We start from the raw sequence: 14,194 nt of genomic DNA, 5'->3' as shown, positions 1-14,194 counted from the left end.
CGAAAAGGAGAGAAAGAGAGAGAGAGTGAGAGAAAGAGAGAGAGAAAGAGAAAAAAAGAGAGAGAGGAAGAAAGAGTGAGGGAAAGAGAGTGCGGGAAAGAGAGTGAGGGAAAGAGAGTGAGGGAAAGAAAGAGAGTGAGGGAAAGAAAGAGAGTGAGGGAAAGAAAGAGAGTGAGGGAAAGAAAGAGAGTGAGGGAAAGAAAGAGAGTGAGGGAAAGAAAGAGAGTGAGGGAAAGAGAGTGAGGGAAAGAGAGTGAGGGAAAGAAAGAGAGAGGGAAAGAAAGAGAGAGGGAAAGAAAGAGAGAGGGAAAGAAAGAGAGAGGGAAAGAAAGAGAGAGATAGGGAAAGAAAGTGAGGGAAAGAAAGAGAGTGAGGGAAAGAAAGAGAGAGGGAAAGAAAGAGAGTGAGGGAAAGAAAGAGAGAGGGAAAGAAAGAAAGAGAGAGGGAAAGAAAGAAAGAGAGAGGGAAAGAAAGAGAGAGGGAAAGAAAGAAAGAGAGAGGGAAAGAAAGAAAGAGAGAGGGAAAGAAAGTGAGGGAAAGAAAGAGAGAGGGAAAGAAAGAGAGAGGGAAAGAAAGTGAGAGAAAGAAAGAGAGTGAGGGAAAGAAAGAGAGAGAGTGAAGGAAAGAAAGAGAGAGAGAGAGTGAGAAAGAAAGAAAAGAAAAAAGAGATGGGAGAGAGGAACGAACAAGTAGAGAAATAAAGAATAAAACTTTAAAACACAAAAGAGAAAAGAAAAGCAGCAGAAATTTTTGAAAAAGTCCAAGATGTAAAGTGAAATACAGAAAGTGGAAAAGGATGGGGCGGGGGAGAAAGAGAGAATGAGAGAGGAAATAGGATTAATAACAAAAAAAGAGAGAGATACAGAGTGGATGTTGAAGAAAGAGAGAAATATATATATGATGAAAATTTAATAAAATTCATTTTCCATCTCTTTCTAGACATTTATTACGTCTCCCAACTGAACAGATGATAAAAAAGTTACAGACTATGACTCAGAAGTGAAAAGGTTGCAATAACCTCGACACTTTAACAAAAGTCAAAGGGTGAAAATTAAGGCCTTAACTAGGCAAATTGCAGTGAAATACATATATATATGTATATATTTTCTGAAATTGATACAAAGCTAAAACTGTATTCACCAAGAATTTCATTAGCAAAAAAAGAAAAAGGAAAAATTAATTAACAAATGTGATTTATTATACAAACACCCAAACTGCACCAAGTGATGTGTTATTCTCTGTGTGGCATTTGTATTTTGGATTCAAGAGACTGAATACGAAACTGAAGTAGCTAACTCCGTATCTCTAATAAGGTTTTTTTTTTTTTTTTCAGTTGGTTTTAATGTAATTATAGCAATTTATTTTTCTATTAAATATAATGATAAGGTACAGGCATGGTTGTGTGGTTGAGGAGCTTGCTTCTAAACCATGTGGTCTTAGGTTCAGTCCTGCTGCACAGTATACTGCCAGGCTCTGGTAAAGCCTGGTGAGTAGATTTGGTAGACAAACTAAAATAAGCACGTTGTATGTGTGTATATATATGAGTGTATGTGTGTATGTATATATATATATATAATATATATATATTATATATATATATATACATACACACACACACACACACACATACACACATGATAGATCATTAGCCACTAAACCTTTTTTTATTTTCTCTCCCTGTTTATTTCTGTCGAAGAGCATAGGCTCAAAATGTAAAAGACTTTCTCACTTCCTGAGCGTTAAACTAATACAACTGTTTGTTGTTTATATACTTGTCTTCATCCTTTTTTTTTTTTGTAAATACTATGTATTTATGTGTATACATATACATACATATATAAATATATGTATGTATATGTGTGTGTGTTACTATCTCCTTGTCTTGACATCACATGGTTGTTATAAGCGAGTGCCACCGTCATGCAAGCGCTGTCCATTTTCAATCTTCCATGTAATCATGTCTAGTCATGGGGAAATATTACTAGGAAACAGGTGAGGGTTGACAACAGGAAGGGCATTTGGCCATAGACAAATCCACCTCAACAAATTCCATCCGACCCACACAAACATGGAAAAGTAGATGTGAAAATAATGATGACAACTAGTTTCAGAATAATTATCTTCATTGTTGAATATCTTTCTATAGCCTAAATGCTTGTACCAACTTTTATCACATAAATGCAGACAGCCAAGAAAAAATAAATATACAAATGTTATCGAAACCCGCAAAAATAGGGTGATTGCAGTTGTACTGAACAGGGCTCGATTCCAGGTTCCTGGTGGAAATCAGGCTCCCATGATCCTTCCCAGGGCCTTCAACAATGGTGGAAAAGTAGAAGGAAGATATCTTCAAACCTGACAAATGCTTGCAACAGAGTGGACTTATACTGAAGGTACCCAAGGTTCAGATGGCCGTGTTAAATCTGGGCAATGGATTAAGTCAAGGACCTTAGTAGGCCTTGGCAGGATTTAAACTCAGAATGCAAAGAACTGGGGAAAATAATGCAAGGTGTCCCATCTGGCATTCTGGTGATTCTAACAATTCACCATCTTTTTTTAAAACAGTAGAGTTTGAGGGTGATTTGGCTACCATTTTTAACAAGTTGAGCTGTCATGAAGATGTCTCTCATTAGCTTGCTACCAAGCTGTCTGAATAGGTACAAAACATATCTGAGACAGATTCCTACAATACATTTTTCTCTACCCAGGAAGATTTAAAACCTACATTAAGATCTGATAAATGTATCAACCATAGAAGAATGAGTAGTAAAGCCAACCTCAGTGGGATTAGAACTTTAAACAATGCGAGCTGGAATAATAACACAAACCATTTTATCCAATGCTCCAGTGTGAACTCTAGCTTATATTCAGCTTTCACCACATCATTCAATATAACTAGCATGGATTGAGGCATGTGGAAATTAATGTACTGCCCAAATTACACAATAAAACACCTGCAGTAGATTTGAACTCAAAACCTGTTGGTTGACAGTCTCAAACAATACCCACAATATCAATCAGATCAGCAATTTTAACAACATCCAGATGTCAGAAACCCTAACATAAGTTTTAAATTTTAAGTCTTCCTGGGCAGAGAAGAATCTACTGCAGGTAACTGTACCAGAAATGCTTTGTATTTATTCACACAATTAGGTAGAAAATCAATAAGGAAGTGTCTATGCGATTGCTGAATCTGGTAGAAATAGCAGCCAAATCACTTTAAATCATTCTCTGCTGCCTTTAAAAAGGACACACAGGAGCGTGTAGAGATTGTCACAACAAGAAGACTTTTGTTTAAAAATCTACTTGATCACTGCTAAACTAGCGCTACACAAGAGCAGCAATGTTTTCCAAATAATTTTGAAATAACCTGAAATAATACCAACATTGCCGTGGGTGTATATGATAGATTTATATACCCTACTCTGAGAAAACAAACCTCAACCACTGCTGTACATAATAAATAACCTAGTTTAAGACAATTTCACAACCACAGGAGGCGTACATAATAAATTATCTCGTATATAGAATAACAACTTCTTTATCGATGATGTACATAACGAAACCACCTGGTCTATAGAATTACAAACTTCTCAGCCACTGTTGTATATATAAAGAAAAACCTACCTAGATCAGTATAGAATAACAACTTCTTTATCAATAACATATATCACAAACCATGTAATCTATAGAATTAGAAACTTCTTAATTACTGCTCAATTTTCTTTTATTCTTGTACTTGTTTCAGTCATTAGATTGCAGCCATGCTGGGGCACTGCCTTGGATTTTTCGTCAAATGAATCAACCCCCAGTACTTATAATTTTTTATAAGTATTTATTCTATTGGTCTCTTTAGCAAAACCGGAAATTTATAAGCATGCGAACACACCAGCACCAGTTGTCAAGCAGTGGTGGGGGGATAGACATAGACATATATATATATATATATATATATATATATATATATATATATATATGCGCAATGGCCCAGTGGACTCGCGGCCGTAGGATAGTGGTTTCAATTCCCAGACCGGGTGTTGTGAGTGTTTATTGAGCAAAAACACCTAAAGCTCCACGAGGCTCCAGCAGGGGCTGGTGGCGATCCCTGCTATACTCTTTCGTCACAACTTTCTCTCACACTCTCTTCTGTTGGCCTGCTCACTTAGCCAGCGGGGTGGCGCCATTTGAAGGCTAAAACAATGTGAAGTGCATTGTGACCAGCGATGTGTAGCAACATCTGATAGACTGGTCAGTCACCGTGATATATATATATATACACACACGATGGGCCTTTTCAGTTTCCATCTACCAAGGCTTTGGTCGGCCCAAGGCTTTAGTAGAAGACACTTACTGAAGATTCCATGCAATGGAACTGAACCTGGAACCATGTGGTTGAGAAGCAAGCTTCTTACCACACAGCCACATCTTATATATATAATGCCCAGTCTGGGAATCGAACCCATGATCTCGCAATCATGAGTGCAACACCTTAACCACTAAGCCATGTCTATAGAATAACTACAACTCTACCATTGATTTTTATCTTTTAATTGTTCCTGTCATTGGACTATGGCAATGCTGGGACATGCCATTGAAGTATTTAGGTGAATAAATCAATGCTAGTACTTAGCAGATATGGTTTATTGACTGACCACGTGCTTCAATTACCACAGGAGAGAAATGCTACCATCATGATGAGTGGACACCAGAAGGAAGACGAAAATCAAATGGAAAACCAATAAAGTCATAGCTCAGTATGTTCTCGTATGACATGATAGTGATGGGAGTTGGTCTGAGTGGAGCTAAGGGGAAAGCAAACAAACAGGATATTTGGAGAAGGCTTGTTGCCCATTGTGCTGACAGCACTGGAGGATATAAGAGCTAAGAGAACCTTAGCTGCAATGATCCCATGAGTGTATAATAAACCACATTCTATACAGAATGACAACTTCACCACCATTCATTGTACCTATGGAATGACATGTTCTATGGAGTAACTTCTCTACTAATGGTTGTTATAGTACACTGCCCAATACAGAATGATTACAGGTGTATATAATAAACTACCTGATCTATAGAATTATATACTTCTCTATTACAGGTGTATATTATAATTTGCAACTTTGTGAATTTCATTAAATCAAATCTGCCAACATATTCAAACAGCTCCTTCACACAATAAACACTGAATTATTTTGTGAATAATTTATCCATGAGAACATCCAGTTTAGGTGAATAAGGTATTCAATGACCTGAAGACAAGGTTTACAGAGAGGTCATAGAAATTTCAGTTGAAAAACAGGGTTAATCAATACATTTGTGGAAAGAGGTGGTGGCAAACGGAGAATTTATCCAAAAAAATATCTAATTGCTAAACTGTGTCACAGAGGAGGCAAGAGAAGAAAAATAAGATGGAGCCCTTAAATTAAGAGGTCCAGTAACCCAAACAAAAATCAGCCCAAATAATGAGAGCCTTAAATGAGGTTTCCACAAATAGGTGCAGTCATTGCAGTATGGAAGCTGGTGTGGATCGATGGCCCTGACGGCCATGCCAACAAAGAATAAAATCTTGGTAGAGATTCCTATACTTGACAGGTCAAAGAATAAAAGCCAGACTAATATGGAATGATGGCATCTCTACTTATGCTTGTTGCTATTGTTTAGCCCTAAGGCAACTCTGAGAGTGGAAATTTAAGATTAAATGCATTCAAACTGTTACCATTGTCTTTTTACAAGTAGCTACAACTCCTTTGTTTAATGTAAACCTCCCTCTTTTTAACCCTTTCATTACCAACCCAGCTGAAACCATCTCTGGCTCTGAGTACAAATGTCTTGTTTTCATAAGTTTTGAATTAAAATCTTCCTCCAAACCCTAGTCACAATCTATGTTCCTAACACTAGCTTAATGATAACTAAGTTATTTTACTAAATTCTTTGTTATATTCAAAGTAATTGAAAGAAACACAGAGCATCTCAAAATAAATACAGTAACGAAAGGGTTAATGTTATATGAGGGCAATTGTGCTGCACTTCTTAGCAGATCAAGCAACAATATTGAGGTTCCCTCATTATTCCACTGTCGTTTGTTTGTTTTGTGTGGTGTGCAATATAATTGCACATGGCCTCACTGTAACACAGTAATTAACAGCAACAGGAAGTGTATCCACTTATCTAAAATCTGTGCACACTCATCCACCCAAATCTCATGCATCTGTGTGCACATGGAGAGATGTAGTACAGAAGACACAGCCAAGCTACACAGTAAGGTGACGCTTCAATCAGACCCTAAAACAGTCAGGATGAAAACCATCATGCAACACAGAGAAATAACCTGCATTGCAAAATATCACAGTCTAGTGAACTTTACAAATTTTGTTAAGCTTGTATGCCAGATTTTGGGTGGTGGGGTGATATGAAAATCTTGACATTTCAGGCTAAGCTTTTTGTCACAGTTTCCACTATTAACTTGGCTCAGACTCAGGGTTTTTTACGTTCTAACCTAAACCAGAATATATGATTTTTCTTTCAGTATACGCAATTCTAGCAGACTTCTGCAATATCAGTGAATATTTTATTCACTAACTCCTTCTTGAGTCATATAGACTTATAGGGCATGTTTTCTGGTTTTTGCGGTGTATATGTTTTCCCCCCCTGGGTAGGTCACCAGTCTGTTGCAGGAATACTCATTTTTGCCAGCTGAGTGGACTGGAGCAAGACAAAATGAAGTGTTTTGCTCAAGAACACAATGCATCACTCAGTCCAGGAATTGAAACCACAATCTAACAATCATGAGTGCAACACCCTAACCACTAAGCCATGCACCTCCAGAATATTATTATTACCTCTGCCTTAGCGAAGGCAGAGGTATTGTTTTCAGTCATGTTTGTTTGTCTGTGGACAAGATACCTCAAGAACTGCAGGATGGATTCAGATGAAACTTTCAGGGATGTTTGGCCTTGTGACACAACATTGCCTGGTCTTGCCAATCTTATGATCATGAGCCCAACACCTTAACCATTAAACCATGCACCTCCACTAATGTTTTATTCTATTTCCTCTGCATATACATCAATGCATGCATTGTACGAATTTCGTTTAAGCAGGTGACTATCAGGTGCACAGCACTGACAAGTCTCAAGAAAGGTGAAAATAGGTCAGTCTTTCTCATAAATCACTAGAGCAAGGATGTTTTCTCGTTCTGATATACATAGTGTTTTTAACACAACAAATCTACAAAGAAACTTTTATCTCCAATAATTCCACTGTTTCATGCCTTTTAATGATGTGCGTACATTTAGTATATGCAGATGGTGATTTTAGTTTAAAGCTATTTTGGTAGTGTACACCAAGTTTTTTTCTACAGCTTGGTAAACTTCCACAATACCAGTGAATGTTTTTATTCACCATTTTCTTTATTTTGAAGCACAAATTTCATTTAACCTTTAACATTCAGATTACTTTACCAAATGCAATGCTTAGTTATTCACACTGTTTTGAATTAACTATGTATCATCATGTAGCTTTGAGATTTCGATGGTGTGTGACTGTTCATTTTTAAAATGACACTGTAGGCAGATGTGAGAGACCAGATACGGCCATTTTAAATGCTAAAGGATTTAGCAGGTGACAAATTGAGTGCATGGCATAGACAAGCTTCAACAAAGGTGAAACAATCTACCATTCTTATGAATCACTGCAGTGATAAAGCGCTTTACACTCAACTATGTCATACTTCAACACAACAAATTTATGAAAAGATTTGATTTCAAAAAAATTTCACAGCATTATGCCTTCTAACAGCATGCATGTATTTAGTATCTTCTCTTTTACCCGTTTTAGTCATTAGACTACGGCCATGCTGGGGCACATACAGGTGACAATTATGTTTTTGTCATAAGAATGTTTCTCCAATAATGATTATAATGACAGTAACACTGAATAACTTTATTAGAGCAGAGAATTAACTGCTCTAGAGCTAATGGGACAATAAAGTATATCCAGTATATTTTATAAAGTGTTGGATGACAGGTAGGATATCCAGCTGTGGTACCATATTTTCTGGTGTATAAGCTGCTATTTTTTTTACCTGGGAAATTAAGTGTGTGGCTTATAGAAAGATGCACCTAATGTGTGTATTTTTTATAAGTTTCTGGAGGAAAATAATTTGTGTATGGAGATCAAGTGATTCCACTGGTTTTTTCCAGAGGAAAGGTTGGTCGGTGAACAAGGTGAAAGACTACTGCTATAGTACATTGGTGCCCTGAAGAAAACAAAGCATATTTGTTTTGTTTAACCTTCATGTTTTGATAATGTTATTTTTAATCTAATAAAGATTTAAATATTCACAAAATGCGTTTGTTGTTGATTATAGTAAGATAAAATCATAACAATACATCTCATAGTTAAGGCATTTTGAAACTATATACACTACAACAAAAAAGCTAGCTGTGGATCCATAGCTCTATACGTCTTTTAAACACCAGTGCACTTTAAACACAGGTGCACCTTAAACACCGATGCATTTTAAACACTAGTGTGCTTTGAACACCAGTGAGTTTTAAACATCGGTGTGCTTAATGTGTAGATAAAACCAAAATTTTCCCCAAAAATTCAGCCCTGTGGCTTAAATACTGATGCATATTATAAACCAGAAAATATAGTACATACTAGTGGAACATACTGTCATGTCATGGACTAACTAAGGAGGAGCCATAACTCTGAATAAGAACTGATACATGGTAGAGGATGGCCCTTTAGTTCTCCTAAGTTACATGGGACATCTGCTGCTACCAGTAGCTTATAAAAAGTACTAAACTTTCATTGTAAGATGTATCCAACAACAAAAGTTGCCAGTCTTCACTGTTGCTGTGTCCACATGATTATGGGAGCCATGAAAAATAATCCAATCCATGCCAGCATGGAAAAACCAGACTAGTGACTGTGGTAGTGATGATGATGATGATGATGAAACTATTGTTGTTGTTACTTGGTCCCAAGTCAACTGTAACCAAGCAGATCTATAACGAAAATTATTCTCAACCATGACCATTTTTTCTTTGTACAACTAGGGCTTCTTTATCAAATGTCTCCTTTCATCTTTCAAGGTAGTAAGTAGGATTGTGGATTTGTGAGAATTCAGCTACCATTTCTAGCAAATCACACAAACGTTAGTGGTGGCAGTAACAGTAATGATGGGAGTGAGTTGGTGAGAAAGGCGGCAAGCTGGCAGAAACGTTAGCACACTGGGTGAAATGCTTAGCGGTATTTTGTCTGCTGCTACGTTCTGAGTTCAAATTCCGACAAGGTTGACTTTGCCTTTCATCCTTTTAGAGTCGATTAAATAAGTACCAGTTACACACTGGAGTCGATATAATCGACTTAATCCATTTGTCTGTCCTTGTTTGTCCTCTCTGTGTTTAGCCCCTTGTGGGTAGTAAAGAAATAGGTATTTTGTCTGCCACTACGTTCTGAGTTAAAATTTCGCCAAAGGTCAACTTTGCCTTTCATCCTTTTGGAGTCCATAAATTAAGTACCAGTTATGCACTGGGATCAATATAATCAACAATCCCTTTGTCTGTCCTTGTTTGTCCCCTCTATGTTTAGCCCCTTGTGGGCAATAAAGAAATAATGATGGGAGTGGTTATGATGGGTGGTGGTGGTGGTGGTGGTAGTGGCAGCAGTGGTGCTTACAATTACAATCATGATAGCATTGGTTATGATGATGATTATGATGACCGGTGGCAGTGGTGGTGATGATGGTTACAACTATAGTAGTATTGTATTTTTGTTGATGTTGTTGTTGTTGGTGGTGGTGGTCATGGTAATGTAAAAGATGATGGCAGTGATAATGAGTGATGGTAGTGGTGGCAGTACAGTAAAATTGATTACCATTATTATGTTGATGGCTATGATATTATGATTATAGTTAGTATGTTGATATTTGGGAAAGGTGCTTTTGTTTAACTTTTGTTGTATTTTTGTTTGGTTTTGTTTCGTCTGTTTTTGTTTTATTTTTTTTGTTTTGTTTTTTTTTTGTTTTGTTTTTTTCTTGACCAATTAATCCATTTATGCTTAGATTGATTCAGTGGCCATTGATTGGCTGTTGAAGAAAATCAATGGTAAGAATACACAGCAGCTGTCAAGAATAAATCAGGAGCAAATAATAATAAAAATAATAATAATAATAGTTTCTAAAATAAAATAAAATAATAATGTTTACATTATCACAATCGTTTCTCAAAATACTGATAATAAATAGCAATAACAAAAACAATTTCAATGATAATAATAATTATGATGATAATAAGCCCCACAAGCAAAGAGAAATCACAAAATATCAGCAATGTGTTAAAACTTTTAAAAAAAGAAAAAATAGCAACAAAAAAAAAATTTAATAAAACTCCACTGACCATTGGTGTTAGTGCAAAAAGTGAAGGAAATATCAGAGAAATATGTAATTTAATTAAAGTGATGCCAAGAGAATGAGCTGAAGTGTGGAAGGTAGAAGAGGCTATGAGGGGTAGGTACTTGGATATTGAAGAATGGGAAAGAAGGCTGGAGTGGAGACAGTGAGGTGCATGTGTTGGGGAATGTAGACCTGGAGGAGAAAGGTCATAAAGGATGGGAATAGGAGATTCTGAGTAAGTGGAATGGAATGGTCTGGAGTGGGGGAGAAGTAGAGATGTGCACACACATTGTGCACAAACACATACAAATAAATAAATAAATAAATAAATAAATAAATAAATAAATAAATAAATAAATAAATAAATAAATAAATAAATACAAACATACATACACAGATGGATCCCATATATATATATATATATACACACATACACGCATGAATGCCATACAAGCACAGACAACATATATGCATACATACAGACTTGTATGAACATACATGCAGATATACATAAATACACACAAACATACATACAGACTTGTATGAACACATGCAGATATGTATGAATACATACATACATACACAGTATACACACACACACACACACACACATGGATCACAGACCAGCATATATACGCATGAATACTGTACAAGCACAAAAACAACATAGGCATGCATACATAGATACTGACACTTGTATAAACACACATGCAGATATGCATGAATACACACACTCACACAAATTGTGAATACCATAATAGCATATAAGGAAAAACATAAAAAACGTATATACATATACACATGCATACATACCTAGACTCATTAACACACATGCAGATATATACGAATACACACACACATTCTTCTATAAGACAAACACCATCGTATATACATCCACAACACAGACATATACATCAGTAATGCACAAATATACACCTACAATATAAACATACATGCATTTATAACACATTAAATATATATGCACACACACACATCTTCAATACACAAAGACATTGATATACATACACACACATTGATAACACACATCCATACATATACAATGACATCCATAACACACACACACATGCATGATCTCTCTCTCATACACACACAGCCCTATATTCATCTCGAACATACAAAAACTAAGACAAGAACTGCATTGGATATAGAAGAAGAGGGAGTGTGTAAAAGAGATAGAAAGGAGACAAAGAGGGAGTGTGAAGAAAAGAAAGAGACAAAGCGACAGAGAGGGAAAAGGGGAGAAGTAAAGGAAAACAGAGAATGAAAGAGAGAGCAAGAAGAGTGAAAGAGAAACAAAAAAACGATACTGAAAATGCATTTGTGGAAGAGAGAAGAAGAAAGACTAACAGAAGAATGAAAAGTAATGCAAAGACAGAACCAGAGGGAGAAAAGAATATAGACAAGAGTGGGGGAGGGGAAGGAAAGCAAAAGTGACAAAGAGAAAGAAGGAAAGAAAGAAAGAGAAAACAATAATATCATAGTTTGATGTATTGTAACTTTGGCAAAGCATTGTCCCTTCCCTCAACTCCATACAGAGTGGGCCTTGCTGACTACATCTCATGCATTTCACTGAAAACAAGCCAACAAAGGAAACTTCTAAACAACCAGTCAGCCTACTAGATATGGCAGCCAAATCACACCTTAGGATCTAAAAACAAAAACAAATGAGGTAAGGGGGTATATTGGTTAATGTGCAACCACAAGGTTCAAACTTTGTTGCAGTGAGGTAGCTTAAATGAATTGATGAACCCAGAGAGCTGTACCAATGTAGTGCAAGATCTTGGCAGGACCTCCCACATCAGACAGGTCAATGGATAGAGGCCAGATGAATTTGAACCACCTCATTCCGAAAGTAAAAATGTGTTTTCATAGGGCCAACAGCCCTACCTACTAAAAAGCAAAGTTACAGAAGCATCGATGACAATTCAAAACCCACAAGATCCAGGAGAGAGAGGCCTTCCCTCAGGGAGAGCAAGTGAGAGTGGATAGGCCACACCTTAAGAACAGCCCAGAATCAAATAGAGAAAAGCTGTCGATGACCTACATTACAGAGAGAGCAAACAGCTTAAATAAAAATAATGAATATTGGTTAATGAGGCCTTGGATATTACAAAACAAAAATAGCAAATAAATATAAATGGGATTATGGTCAATTCAATCAGAGCTTAACTCTTTTGGCACCATATTTCTGATGTAATACATCCCATTTGATTCAGTTTATTTTGAAAAATAATGAAGAATTTATAAAAATTCTGTCATTATTAAGCTGGTGTTTGGAACATAACTTAACACAAAATTTTGATGGAAGGTTTTAATTTAGCTCACTTTAAATACTTTGTAAAAAGGAAAATATGCATCATAGAACTAAGAGTGGTTTCAAGCAGGTTGATATGCAAAGGATGATTAAACAAGTGCAGTGAGGCTGGATCAGCTAGTTCAAATTTGAACCTGATCTATATACACAACCATGCTCAGAAGCCTCTTGGATCACCACTTATATCATTTTGTCCTATATCCTGCAGATTCTATCATTAAATGCTAAAAGGTATAATTGTAACAATTATATCTTTCATTTTAACCTCAGTTTATCACATATTTCCTTTTATAACAACACCTCAGTTTCGCCTCCCCTTGACCCCCTCATTTTAATCACCTCTTTCAACTTACTCCTACTTTAACCTTTTGCTTGTCCTGTGTACCACATGTGACACAGAGGACATATCTCTCTGGCATCCATGCTTCATATATGCTATATATTCCCAATGTTTTTTCAATCGTCAGAGTTACATGGGACTTATGAAAGGAAAGCGTTATGTTACTTGGAACGTATGAAACAAGAACAAACATTCAGGACAAACTGATGAAAATACTTTAGACAGATAAAGGGTTAATCAGCCATTACATTTTATCATTCTTTCTCAACACACCACATTTTGCTCTGCATCACATTTTCTTAACATTTTTTCCACACACCACATCATTTTTCACCTTTTTCCACAAACTATATGGGTTTTATATTTTTCCACACGCTATTATCTTATCACATTTTCTACACACCACATTTCATCACCTTTTCCCAAAAAACCATTCCTTTTGTTACCCTTTTTCCACACACCACATCATTTTATCACCTCTTCCCACATATCATTTTATCACACTCTCCCATGCTCCACAGTATTTCATATTTTATCACAAAATATATATTATCACATTTTCCACACACCACATCATTTCGTCACCTTTTCCCAAACACCAATCCTTTTATTTCCTTTTTTCCACTCACCACATCATTTTCATTTTATCATCATCTGCCACACACCATAACCAAGTTGTCACTTTTCCCACAAACCACATCATTTCATATTTTTCCACATGCCACAATACTTTACCAAACTTCTCTTCATACCTTATTTTGTCACATTTCTCAACACATCTCATCCACCAAATCCATTCCCGTTACATCTCATCATCTCATGCCTAATCCATTTCCATTGCAACAGAAACATCACATTTCATCTCACATGGCCTAATTCATTCCATGAATTATCTCACCACATCTCACAAAACCTTTTATTTCATCTTTCCTTTAAAAAAAAATATTCTGTTTTGTCTGGGGAGTCATTTTCTTTTTGTGCTTTATTTCCACTTATTTCCTATTTTTATTTTCCTAAAATTTTCATTGCCTCTTGCAACCTTTTCAAGAGTCAAGACTATTGAAAAGGTTGTAAGCCGCAACGAAAATTTTAGGAAAATAAAAATAGGAAATAA

General features: G+C 36.2%; 1 protein-coding gene and 1 long non-coding RNA gene across 5 annotated transcripts in view; one reads left to right on the top strand and one right to left on the bottom strand.

Annotated features, from left to right (window-relative positions):
* LOC118764191 overlaps positions 1 to 3,964 on the top strand; it is a 29,139-nt gene extending 25,175 nt beyond the window's left edge. The window contains exon 2 of the long non-coding RNA XR_004999978.1: positions 3,930 to 3,964. This is a non-coding gene — a long non-coding RNA (uncharacterized LOC118764191). The remainder of the gene's footprint in view (positions 1 to 3,929) is intronic.
* LOC115213887 (probable GPI-anchored adhesin-like protein PGA55) overlaps positions 1 to 14,194 on the bottom strand; it is a 190,283-nt gene that overhangs the window by 19,794 nt on the left and 156,295 nt on the right. The window lies entirely within an intron of this gene.

Source organism: Octopus sinensis, linkage group LG7, assembly GCF_006345805.1.
Source record: "Octopus sinensis linkage group LG7, ASM634580v1, whole genome shotgun sequence".
Taxonomy (NCBI): Eukaryota; Metazoa; Mollusca; class Cephalopoda; order Octopoda; family Octopodidae; genus Octopus; species Octopus sinensis.
This window is presented reverse-complemented; position numbering and strand designations above follow the sequence as displayed.